This window comes from Trachypithecus francoisi, unplaced genomic scaffold (assembly GCF_009764315.1).
Source record: "Trachypithecus francoisi isolate TF-2019V2 unplaced genomic scaffold, Tfra_2.0 Lachesis_group2, whole genome shotgun sequence".
In the NCBI taxonomy this organism is placed as follows: Eukaryota; Metazoa; Chordata; class Mammalia; order Primates; family Cercopithecidae; genus Trachypithecus; species Trachypithecus francoisi.
Genome location: NW_022681465.1, coordinates 169,740,713 through 169,751,813, shown reverse-complemented (window position 1 = coordinate 169,751,813; position 11,101 = coordinate 169,740,713). Strand labels below are relative to the sequence as shown.

Below are 11,101 nucleotides of genomic sequence, written 5' to 3'. Positions count from 1 at the left end.
TGGGGTATGAAATACAGAGACCTTTTCAGTATATATTTCTATTTCTATATAGAACTTTTTTTTGTCATGGGAGACTATAAAGTTTATAATCTTACAGGACTTTTTATTGCTGATGTATAGTATCTACAATGCTGATGTAGAAAAAAAAATAATCTTCTCTGCCTTGTCACCCAAGGTTTGAGTTCATGGTCATATCAAACTTCCATACTAAACTTCCAAGTTTTAAGGCCACCTTATTATACTCTGGGGAGGATTCATATGGCCAGGAATATCATTGCAACAATCTTAAAGACCAGTCCAAAAAACCCTCTCAGTTTCAGAAATATTTCAAATCTCTTCCACATTCCTCAAAATCACAGGTTTGTGCTAAATCTGAAAAAAAAAAATTATACTACTCTTTTTTCTATATGTGAAGATAACTTTATTGATCAACCTTCAGGCCCAGTGCTTTGGACTTGACCAGGCTCATTCACATCTGTGATGGATTACAAAGGACAAGTGTTTTCAAGGCTAGAATTTAGTTTGTGACCATGGAATAGAAAACCTTAGTTAAGGGAGATCAAATGTTAAGCTCTGGTCTTATTTTTATGTATATATACCAACCAGTGATTCTTAAACTAGCCATGATTAAGAATCCCCTGGGAGGCCGGGCGCGGTGGCTCAAGCCTGTAATCCCAGCACTTTGGGAGGCCGAGACGGGCGGATCACGAGGTCAGGAGATCGAGACCATCCTGGCTAACACGGTGAAACCCCGTCTCTACTAAAAATACAAAAACTAGCCGGGCGAGGTGGCGGGTGCCTGTAGTCCCAGCTACTCGGGAGGCTGAGGCAGGAGAATGGCGTGAACCCGGGAGGCGGAGCTTGCAGTGAGCTGAGATCTGGCCACGGCACTCCAGCCTGGGCGACAGAGCGAGACTCCGCCTCAAAAAAAAAAAAAAAGAATCCCCTGGGAAATTTTCAATGCAGATTCTCAGGTCCAACCCCAAACCTATAGAGTTGAAAACTACAGGATCAAAACCCAGGATGTATTTATAACAGTTTAACATATTTTAATATATATACTTATTATGTATATTATATATGTGTTATATATATACATATTTCCTCAAGAAATATTAATGCAAGACAGCACAAATCCATCTATGGACTGGAGTTTGGGAGGTACTGCTCTAACTACCTAGGTTAGACAGTATATTCATTTAGACAAATATTTCTAAGAACTTATTGTGGTTAGGTCTCTGGTGATACAAAGGAAATAAAGTGTGAAATCCCTGTAAACAAGCTACTGGGCCAGCATTCCAGCATTCTCCAAAATGTTTTCCATGAGACGTTTATAGGTATTACATTCAAAAAGGGATTATGATCAAATAAATTTGGTAAACTCTAGATTAAGCACATTTAACACATTTCTTTACTTCAGAATTTTTCAGGGCCTTTAATATGTTGTGTCTTTCCAAGAAGGAAGTCAGACTTCTCTCTACATGGAATTCTTTTTTTCACAGAGTATGTCTTAGAACAAATTTTCCAAAGAATATGGTTTTGGAAGTGTTGAACTAGATTATCAATTTCTTACGGACAATGATCATGACTTTCTACATTTTTAAACTCCTGTAGCACCTAAAGAAAGATTACCAGTACATGGAAAGTCAGTTGGTCAAATGAATTCTCACAATCTGAAAGGTAAATTTATTATCCAAGATGTTAAGGAAATGGAGGCTGAAAAAGTATTAAAGATTACCTGTGCCTACAGAGTAAAGCTGTCATTTATTCCATTACTTTTTTGAATTTCATTTCCTCTTTTGGAGTGTTGGCTCATATTTATGCCCCCAGTAAAGCAATGGCTTACTTGTGAACTGCCAGTTTGTCTCTTACTAACATTTAAAATTAGCCTTCATAGATGCTAATAGTTTTACTCAGAAGAAAGCTGGGTCTGTGGAATGATGTTGGAACTGTGACAGCAGAAACACCATAGGAGCTTAGCATGCCGCAAAAGGTGAGAATGGCACACATATGCACCAATTTTTCTTATCAAAACATATCAGCACTTGTACAGGAATACAAGAAGAATATGAGGAGAATAATCACAGCATCGGGGAAATAGCATGCTAGTCTTGTAGCTACTTCCAGCATAAGGACCTTGCTGGGCATTATCTGCCAGGCTGTGGTGCAGGAAACCATTATACAGCACGGAAAAGTGAACTTGGCAAATGAAGGATAAGAGGAAAATCAAAAGAACAGTTTCTGTCATCAGTTCTCCTTTTCCAGGACTGAAGCAAACTTGTTTGATATTTTTAGTTTGCTTGATTCTAAATGGCATGAAAATGCTTCCATTTCACTGGGGGAGGGCCAGCTGGAGTGAAAATCAAATGGCTGAGAACTGAGGTTTTATGTTTTATCTTTTAATATGAGAAAGAAAAGAAAAAACACTCTATCTCAGAGTGGTTAGAAACCAAATTGTTTTTTATGGTCTGCATCCTGCTTTGATGAAATGGGGGTGGTTTTCATGATGTCATCCACATGGTTTAAATAAACAGTATATTAAGGTTAACAAGCTACAATCATAACAGAACTAGTAGGGGATTATAGCTGGGCTAATTTGATCAATTACTTTCAGTTCCAGAGGTCTCTAGATGAGACAGAAGCCAGTATACACATTTTGGCAGATAAAAAATTAGTTTGGTCAACACATACCCTAATGGTAATGAACATTCTTTCAAACTTCATTTTTCATCCCCGAGAGAGTAGAATCCCACTAATGCCAGTCACTGCCACTCAAAACCAGCCAAAAAGATAACGGTATTTTAGGCGCCAGAAATTTGCATTCCATGGGGTAGGCTAGGACTAGTCTTTTGGCTGCTCCATTTTGTCTGTGTTATATTTTAAGTTTTCCTCTCATTATTTTTCTGTTCAAAATTAATTGAAACTAGGAATAACTATCTAAAGTTTGTTTTTTAGGGCTTTTTGTTTTGTTTGTTTTTGAGATGGAGTTTTGCTCTTGTCACCCAGGCTGGAGTACAATGAGGCAATCTCGGCTCACTGCAACTGCCACCTCCCAGGTTCAAGTGATTCTCCTGCTCAGCCTCCCAAGTAGCTGGGATTACAGGTGTACACCACGACACCTGGCTAATTTTTTGTATATTTAGTAGAGACAGGGTTTTGCCATGTTGGGAAGGCTGGTCTCGAACTCCTGACCTCAGGTGATCTGCCCGCCTCGGCCTCCCAAAGTGCTGGGATTACAGGCATGAGCCACTGCACCTGGCCAACTATCTAAAGTTTTTAGTCATTGTATGCTATGCCTTCGACAGTTGATATTTTCTTTCTTCTTCTTCTTTTTTTTTTTTCCATAGCATGTTTGTTTGTTTGTTTGTTTACTTTAAGTTCTGGGATACATGTGAAGAACCTACAGGTTCATTACATAGGTATACATGTGCCATAGTGGTTTGCTGCACCTATCAGCCCATCATCTAGGTTTTAAGCTCTACATGCATTAGGTATTTGTCTAAATGCTGTCCCTCCCCTGCCCCCAACCCCTGGACACGCCCTGGTGTGTGATATTCCCCTCCCTGTGTCCATGTGATCTCATTGTTCAGCTTCCACTTATGAGTGAGAACATGCAGTGTTTGCTTTTCTGTTCCTGTGTTAGTTTGCTGAGGATGACGGTTTCCAGCTTCATCCATGTCCTTTCAAAGGACATGAACTCATTCTTTTTAATGGCTGCATAGTACTCCATGGTATATATATGCCACATTTTCTTTATGCAGTCTATCATTGATGGGCATTTGGGTTGGTTCCAAGTCTTTGCTATTGTAAATAATGCTGCAGTAAACATACGTGTGCATATGTCTTTATAATAGAATGACTTGTAATCCTTTGGGTATATACCCACTAATGGGATTGCTGGGTCAAATGGTATTTCTGATTCTAGATCCTTGAGGAATTGCCACACTGTCTTCAACAATGGTTGAACCAATTTACACTCCCACCAACAGTGTAAAAGTGTTCCTATTTCTCTGCATCCTCGCCAGTATCTGTTGTTTCCAGATTTTTTAATGATCGCCATTCTAACTGGCATGAGATGACATCTCATTGTGGTTTTGATTTGCATTTCTCTAATGACCAGTGACGATGTGCTTTTTTTCATATGTTCCTTGGCTGCATAAAAGTAAACAGTTTTTTCTTAACTTTTTTTTTTTTTTTTGAGATGGAGTCTCGCTCTGTCACCCAGGTTGGAGTGCAGTGGCATGATCGCAGCTCACTGCAAGCTTGCCTCACAGGTTCACACCATTCTCCTGCCTCAGCCTCCCAAGTAGCTGGGACTACAGGCGCCTGCCTCCATGCCTGGCTAATTTTTTGTATTTTAGTAGAAACGGGGTTTCACTGTGTTAGCCAGGATGGTCTTGATCTCCTGACCTCGTGATCTGCCCATCTCAGCCTCCCAAAGTGCTGGGATTACAGGCGTGAGCCACCTCGCCCGGCCATCATCCAGGTATTAACCCTAGTACCCATTAGTTATTTTTCCTGATCCTCTCCCTCCTCTCACCTTCCACCCTCTGAAAGGCTGGAGTGTGTGTTGTTCCCCTCTGTGTGTACATGTGTTCTCATCATTTAGCTACCAGTTGTAAGTGAGAACATGTGGTGTTTGGTTTTCTGTTCCTGTGTTAGTTTGCTAAGGATAATGGCCTCCACCTCATCCATGTCCCTGCAAAGGACATAATCTCATTCTTTTTTATGGCTGCATAGTATTCTATGGTGTATAATGTACCACATTTTCTTTATCCAGTCTATCAATATGGGAATTTAGGTTGATTCCATGTCTTTTCTATTGTGAATAGTGCTGCAATGAACATAGGTATGCATGTGTCTTTATAATAGAATGATTTCTATTCCTTTGGGTTTATACCCAGTAATAGGATTGCTGGATCAAACGGTATTTCTGTCTTTAGGTCTCTGAGGAATTGCCACACTGTCTTCCACAATGGCTGAATGAATTTAAACTCCCACCAACAGTGTGCAAGCATTTGTTTTTCCTCCACAACCTCACCAGCATCCGTTATTTTTTTACTTTTCAGTAACAGTCATTCTGACTGATGTTAGATAGTATTTCATTGTGGTTTTGATTTGCATTTCTCTATTGATCAGTGATGTGGAGCTTTTTTTCATATGCTTGCTGGACACATGTATGTCTTCTTTAGAAAAGTGTCTGTTCATGTCCTTTGCCTACTTTTTAATGGAGTTATTTGTTTTTTTCTTGTAAATTTGTTTAAGTTCTTTATAGATGTTGGATATTAGACGTTTGTCAGATGCATGGATTGCAAAGCTTTTCCCCCATTCTGTATGTTGTCTGTTTATTAAACAGTTTTATGTCCATAGAGTATATGAAGGAACTGAGCAATGAGCTTTAGATACATGACTTATCAGCTTTGTAAGATGCTGAATACAAAGAAATGATTTTTAGTATGTAAATAGAAGAAATGAATGATAAAGAAAAACAAGCTATTTAAATTGCACAATTGCTATTTAAAAGGCACTAGCTTGGTGGTACGGGGTACAAAATTGTGTAAGTCATGGATCTGACTTGATTGTCTCCTAGGGCAGATACCATCCACACCATGAATTACAACACACAGCAGATATGACACAGAAGAGTGACAAAAATTTGACTTCTCATTCCAAAGTCAAAAGATGACAAGACCTCATTTGGGGGCAGGAATCAAGAAAAAATTCTGGGATGAGCTTTCATTTGCGATGTTCAGGCCATGATATAGACATTTTTGCATAAGGAATAAATCATAGGTAGCATGAAGTGGGGAATTAGGGAATGCCCAGGGAATGCTGAAAAGGACCTTTTGGTTTGCCCAGAGAATTGTGCTCCTAAAAGGCAGAGATCAAGTCAAAAAAGTAAGCTGTAATCACTTTTGAAGGACTTTGGATTCCATGGGATTTGAATTTGGACAAAATAGTATAGGGAGTTGTTGAAAGTTTTTGAGAAAAGCCTATCAGAGTGAGAAAAATTATTCCAGAAAAAATAACCATTCTCTAGCACATTTGAGAGAGCTCAGAGGTGGGGAAAATCAGAAGCTGTTATCACAGTAAGTCTAGTTGAAAGATAATGAGAGTCTAAATTGGGCTGGTAGCAGTGGAAAATGAAGAAAAACACAAAGGTTTTATACAAGCAGAATCTATAGGCCTCAACCACTTGTTGTGGAATAAAAAAGATTGAGGAATTTTAAAAAGTGGATTTCAACCTTGGGTGGATAAAAAATGGTGGCACCAACAGTAGTAACATGAAAAATGAGGGACTCTTTTGGTGGGTTTGGTTAGGTATCATTGGAATTTGGGTGCTCCAATCACATCTAAAAACTTATAAAAACTTAGAAAGAGTAGTTGAGGGGAGATATATTGAGGAGTTTGAGAATCTGTTGAAGCAGAAGAGAGTGTGAGTCCCCTCCAGAAAGAATTTTGGGTTCTATTTAAGAAATATTTAATGAGTTCCTAATAGTGCCAGGGACTGTGCCGGGCATGGTAAGGAAAACAAATACACAAAACAGATCCCTTAAAAAGCTCAGAATCTAGTAAGTTTCTCATTCTGGTTCTATCACTTATTTGCTGTATAACCTAGGGAAATGAACATTTCAGGATTGTTCAGCTTGCTTCTATTCTGGGAATATTGCCGTGTACATGCTTAACCACTTAGGTGGTGGCGTTAGATTTGCCAGGTGTAAAATTTTTTAGCATCATGGGGAGCTCATGGGAAATGCTATTATGAACAGTCATAAGTGCTAGTGGAGGCAAGGAATTAGGTGATAGCCAAAATCCCAGTCAGAGTGAAGGAGCACAACACATGGGAAACATTTAGAGAAGTCTCTGAGGTTAGAACCGAAGCCAAAGCCTTCCACTAGTGCGTCACTTTCCGACAGTGCAAGCCAGCAGTGGCCTTGAAGCACTCCCATGCTGAGCTTAAGCACTGGATCCAGAAGCCAGAGGAATAACATAGACATTTCTAAAAGGAACCTTGTATAGTAGGGGACAGTAGAGAAGTGTGAAAATGGCAGACATCTTCACACTGTGCTGGTGTTTAGTTATTCAATTGATACTTATTGAGTACTTACTGTGTGCTCAGGGCTACTTTCTGGGTGTACAAGAGTGAGCAAAGCAGACAGGTTCCTGCCTTAGTTCATTTGCATTGTGATAAAGGAATACCTGAGGCTAATTTATTCAAGAAGCATGGCGCCAGCATCTGCTTCCTGTAAGGACCTCAGACTGCTTCTACTCATGGAGGAAGGCAAAGGGGAACCCATGTATCGTATGATGAGAGAGGGAGAAAGAGGGAGGAGAGAAGGTGTCAGGCTCTTTTTTAACAATCAAATCTCCTGGTAACTGATAGACTGAGAACACACTCATTACAATGAGGACAGCACAAGGCTTTCCATGAAAGATCAGCCTGCATGACCCAAACACCTCCCACGAGGGCTCACCTTCAACATTGGAGCTCAAAATTTCAACATGAGATTTGGAGGCAACAAACATTCAAACTATATTGGTCCCTGATATCACGAAGTTTGTAGGCTAGTGAGGAAGACAGCTATTAATCAAATTTTTACTTGACTGTAATAGGTGCTATAAAAAAGAAGGATACGGTTCAAGGAGAACCTCTAAAAGGAGGGCTTTCATTTAGATTGAAGTATCCAAAGAGCTGTTCCAAGTGAATTATGTTTGAGCAAACAGGGGATGGAGTTGGCCTTCAACAAAGTCCTTTATTGAAGTGAGAGATGAGAAGTGGAATGCCAGACAGATCTTTCCCTATTCCTGGTCACTAGAGCATCCAATTATAGAATCCTGAAGGAATAAAATATCAAAAGGTCCAAAAACACCAAAGGTGAACCCAGTGACCCAAATATAGAGAGAACAGGAAATTATTCAAAGTCTAGTCATGCTTATTACAGATGCTCTAGCGCATAGTGGTAAAAACCCGAGTCTGGTATCAAACCAAAACTGAAGTCTGGCATTAAACCCCATGTGACGTAGACAAATTAGTAACTCTCTGTAAGCCTCAGTTTCTCCCTCTGTAAGGTAGAAATAATAAGAGTCACATACCCCTGTGACTGTTAAGAGAATTAAATAATTCATAAAACTTGTAGCACAATTTCTTACACTACCCTTCAATAAATGTTAGGTGTTATCACCATCTTGGATAAGGATTTTTTACTGAGATATACAGTGATCCAGATATCATAAAATTCACCCATTTAAAATGTGCAGTTTGGTGCTTTCAGTACATTCACAAAGTTGTACAACCATCACTATCTAATTCCAGAACATTTTTATCAGCTCAAAAATAAGCCTCATATCCATTAGTCACTCCCTTTCCCCTTCCCCTCCAGCCCCTGGCGATCACTAACCTACTTTCTGTCTCTATGGATTTGTCTATTTCAGACATGTCATATAAGTGGAATCATATAATATATGGCCTTTTGTGTCTACTGAGCATAATGTTTTCAAGGTTCATTCCTGTTTTATCAAGTATTCATACTTCTTTCCTTTTTATGGCTGAATGATATTCCATTGTATAGATATAATGTATACATTATTAGTATAGAAGTTTTTGTGTGAACATATGTTTCCAGTTCTCTTGGGTATATATCCAGAAGTGGGACTGCAGGATCCTAAAGTAACTCTGTTTAACTTTAGGAGGAAATGCCAAACTGTTTCCCAAAGCTGTTGCATCATTTTACATTCCCACAAGCAAAGCATGAGTATCCCAATTTTTCCACATCCTTACCAACACTTGTTATTGTCTGTCTTTTTTATTTTAGCCATCCTGGTGGGTGTGAAGTGGTATCTTGTTGTAGGTTTGATTTGCATTTCCCTAGTGACTAATGATATTTATTGAGCATCTTTTTCATGTGCTTATTGGCCATTTATGTATCTTCTTAGAAGAAATGTCTATTCACATCTTTGTCCATTGTTTAATTGGGTTATTTGTTCTTTTATTGTTGAGTTGGATATGACTGTTATTTTAAAACTTTTGGGCCGGGCGCGGTGGCTCAAGCCTGTAATCCCAGCACTTTGGGAGGCCGAGGCGGGTGGATCACGAGGTCAGGAGATCGAGACCCTCCTGGCTAACATGGTGAAACCCCGTCTCTACTAAAAATACAAAAAACTAGCCGGGCGCGGTGGCGGCGCCTGTAGTCCCAGCTACTCGGAGGCTGAGGCGGGAGAATGGCGGGAACCCGGGAGGCGGAGCTTGCAGTGAGCCGAGATCGCGCCGCTGCACTCCAGCCTGGGCGACACAGCGAGACTCCGCTCTCAAAAAAAAAATAAAATAAAATAAATAAAAAAATTTAAAAAAATAAAACTTTTGGATACACTAAGGAAACTGCATTTCCAGCGAGAGACACACCACGCAGGACTGAAAATGGTTAGTCTAAGGGGATTCATGACAGATTTGAGAAACCATGATGAACAGAATTTCCAGCCAGAGAATTTCCAGCCAGACCCTTTCATCAACAGGAATGATTCCAATATGAAGGTGAACCACTACAGGATCCAGTTGGCCCCAGTTTCACTCTGTCATCCAAGCTGGAGTGCAGTGGCATGGTCTCCACTCACTGCAGCCTCAACCTCCCAGGTTCAAGTGATCTTCCCACCTCAGCCTCCTGAGTAGCTGGGACTACAGCAATACGGAGAAGGCATCAAAAACGTACTTCGTTCATCCACCAACAGTATGAAGAGCTAGAAGCTCTGTTTAGCCAGACCATGTTCCCAGATAGAAATCTTCAGGAGAAACTAGCTTTGAAACTCAACCTACTGGAGTCAACAGTAAAGGCTTGGTTCAGGAACTGGCAATTCAGATTGAAGCAGCAGCAATCAGCAAAGCAAGCAAACCAGATCCTTCCATTCAAGAAGAATGTGCCCACCTCCCCCTGAACACCCCCCAGTCTTTATGCTTTTTCTCCTGTGGTTTCAGATTTCTACAGCTCCCTTCCACCTCAGCCCTTAGACCCTTCCAACTGGGCCTGGAACTCTACCTTCACTGAAAGTCCCACAAGTGACTTCCAAATGCAAGATACTCAATGGGAGAGGCTGGTGGCCCCAGTTCCTGCTTTGTACTCTGATGCCTATGACATATCCCAAATCATAGAACTGTACAATCTTCCTGATGAGAATGAAATATCCAGCTCTTCTTTCCACTGTCTGTATCAGTATCTCTCACCCACAAGGTACCAGGTAGCAGGACAGGATTTCTCTCTCAGCACTTTGCTGGTCCAGCTGTAGGCCTATCTCCCACACAAACCTGGCCCAGTATGACAAGCCAAAGCTTTGAAGCCTACAGTCTAACAGACAGCCTGGAATTCCAGAAAACCTCCAATATGGTAGACTTTGAATTTCTCTGACCAGAGTACTAATAAATATGGACCATTTAAAAAAGAGGTCTTCTTGCCTCTTGTACATGACTATTGTTTCCTTTGTCTCATTTTAACCCAAACATCTGCGTCTATGTCTCTGATTTCCATGGAAATGTTGTAAAAAGAGATTTCCAAGTAGAGCTGGGCACTATGCAATCAGCCCCACAATTCTCCCTGAGAAGCCTTCCTAATCCCTTACATGGCCAATGAGACTCCAAAATTCCCCTCCCAAAACTATCCTGGAGTTTCTAAAAGTAGGACAGTGGTTTTGGGGGTTATCCACTTTATTTTTTTAAAACTAGGACTCACTCTGTCACCCAGGCTGGAATGCAGTAGTACAATCATGGCTCACCAAACCCTTGACCTCCTGGGCTCAGGTGATCCTCCCACCTCAGCCTCCTGAGTAGCTGGGACTACAAATGCCCGCCACCACACTGGGCTAATTTTTTGTTTGTTTTTTGTTTTTTGAGACAGAGTCTCGCACTGTCACCCAGGCTGGAGTGCAGTGGCAGAATCTTGGCTCACTGCAACCTCCACCTCCCGAGGTTCAGGCGATTCTCCTGCCTCAGCCCCGTTAGTGGCTGGGATTACAGGTGCATGCCACCATGCCCAGATAATTTTTGTGTTTTTGGTGGAGACAGGGTTTCACCGTGTTGCCCAGGCTGGTCTCGAACTCCTAACCTCCAGTGATTCGC

The 11,101-nt window shown here is 40.8% G+C and overlaps 1 pseudogene; it reads left to right on the top strand.

Annotated features, from left to right (window-relative positions):
- Window positions 1-9,415: 9,415 nt before the first annotated feature.
- On the top strand, window positions 9,416-10,394 carry LOC117066131 (annotated as a pseudogene).
- Window positions 10,395-11,101: the final 707 nt, after the last annotated feature.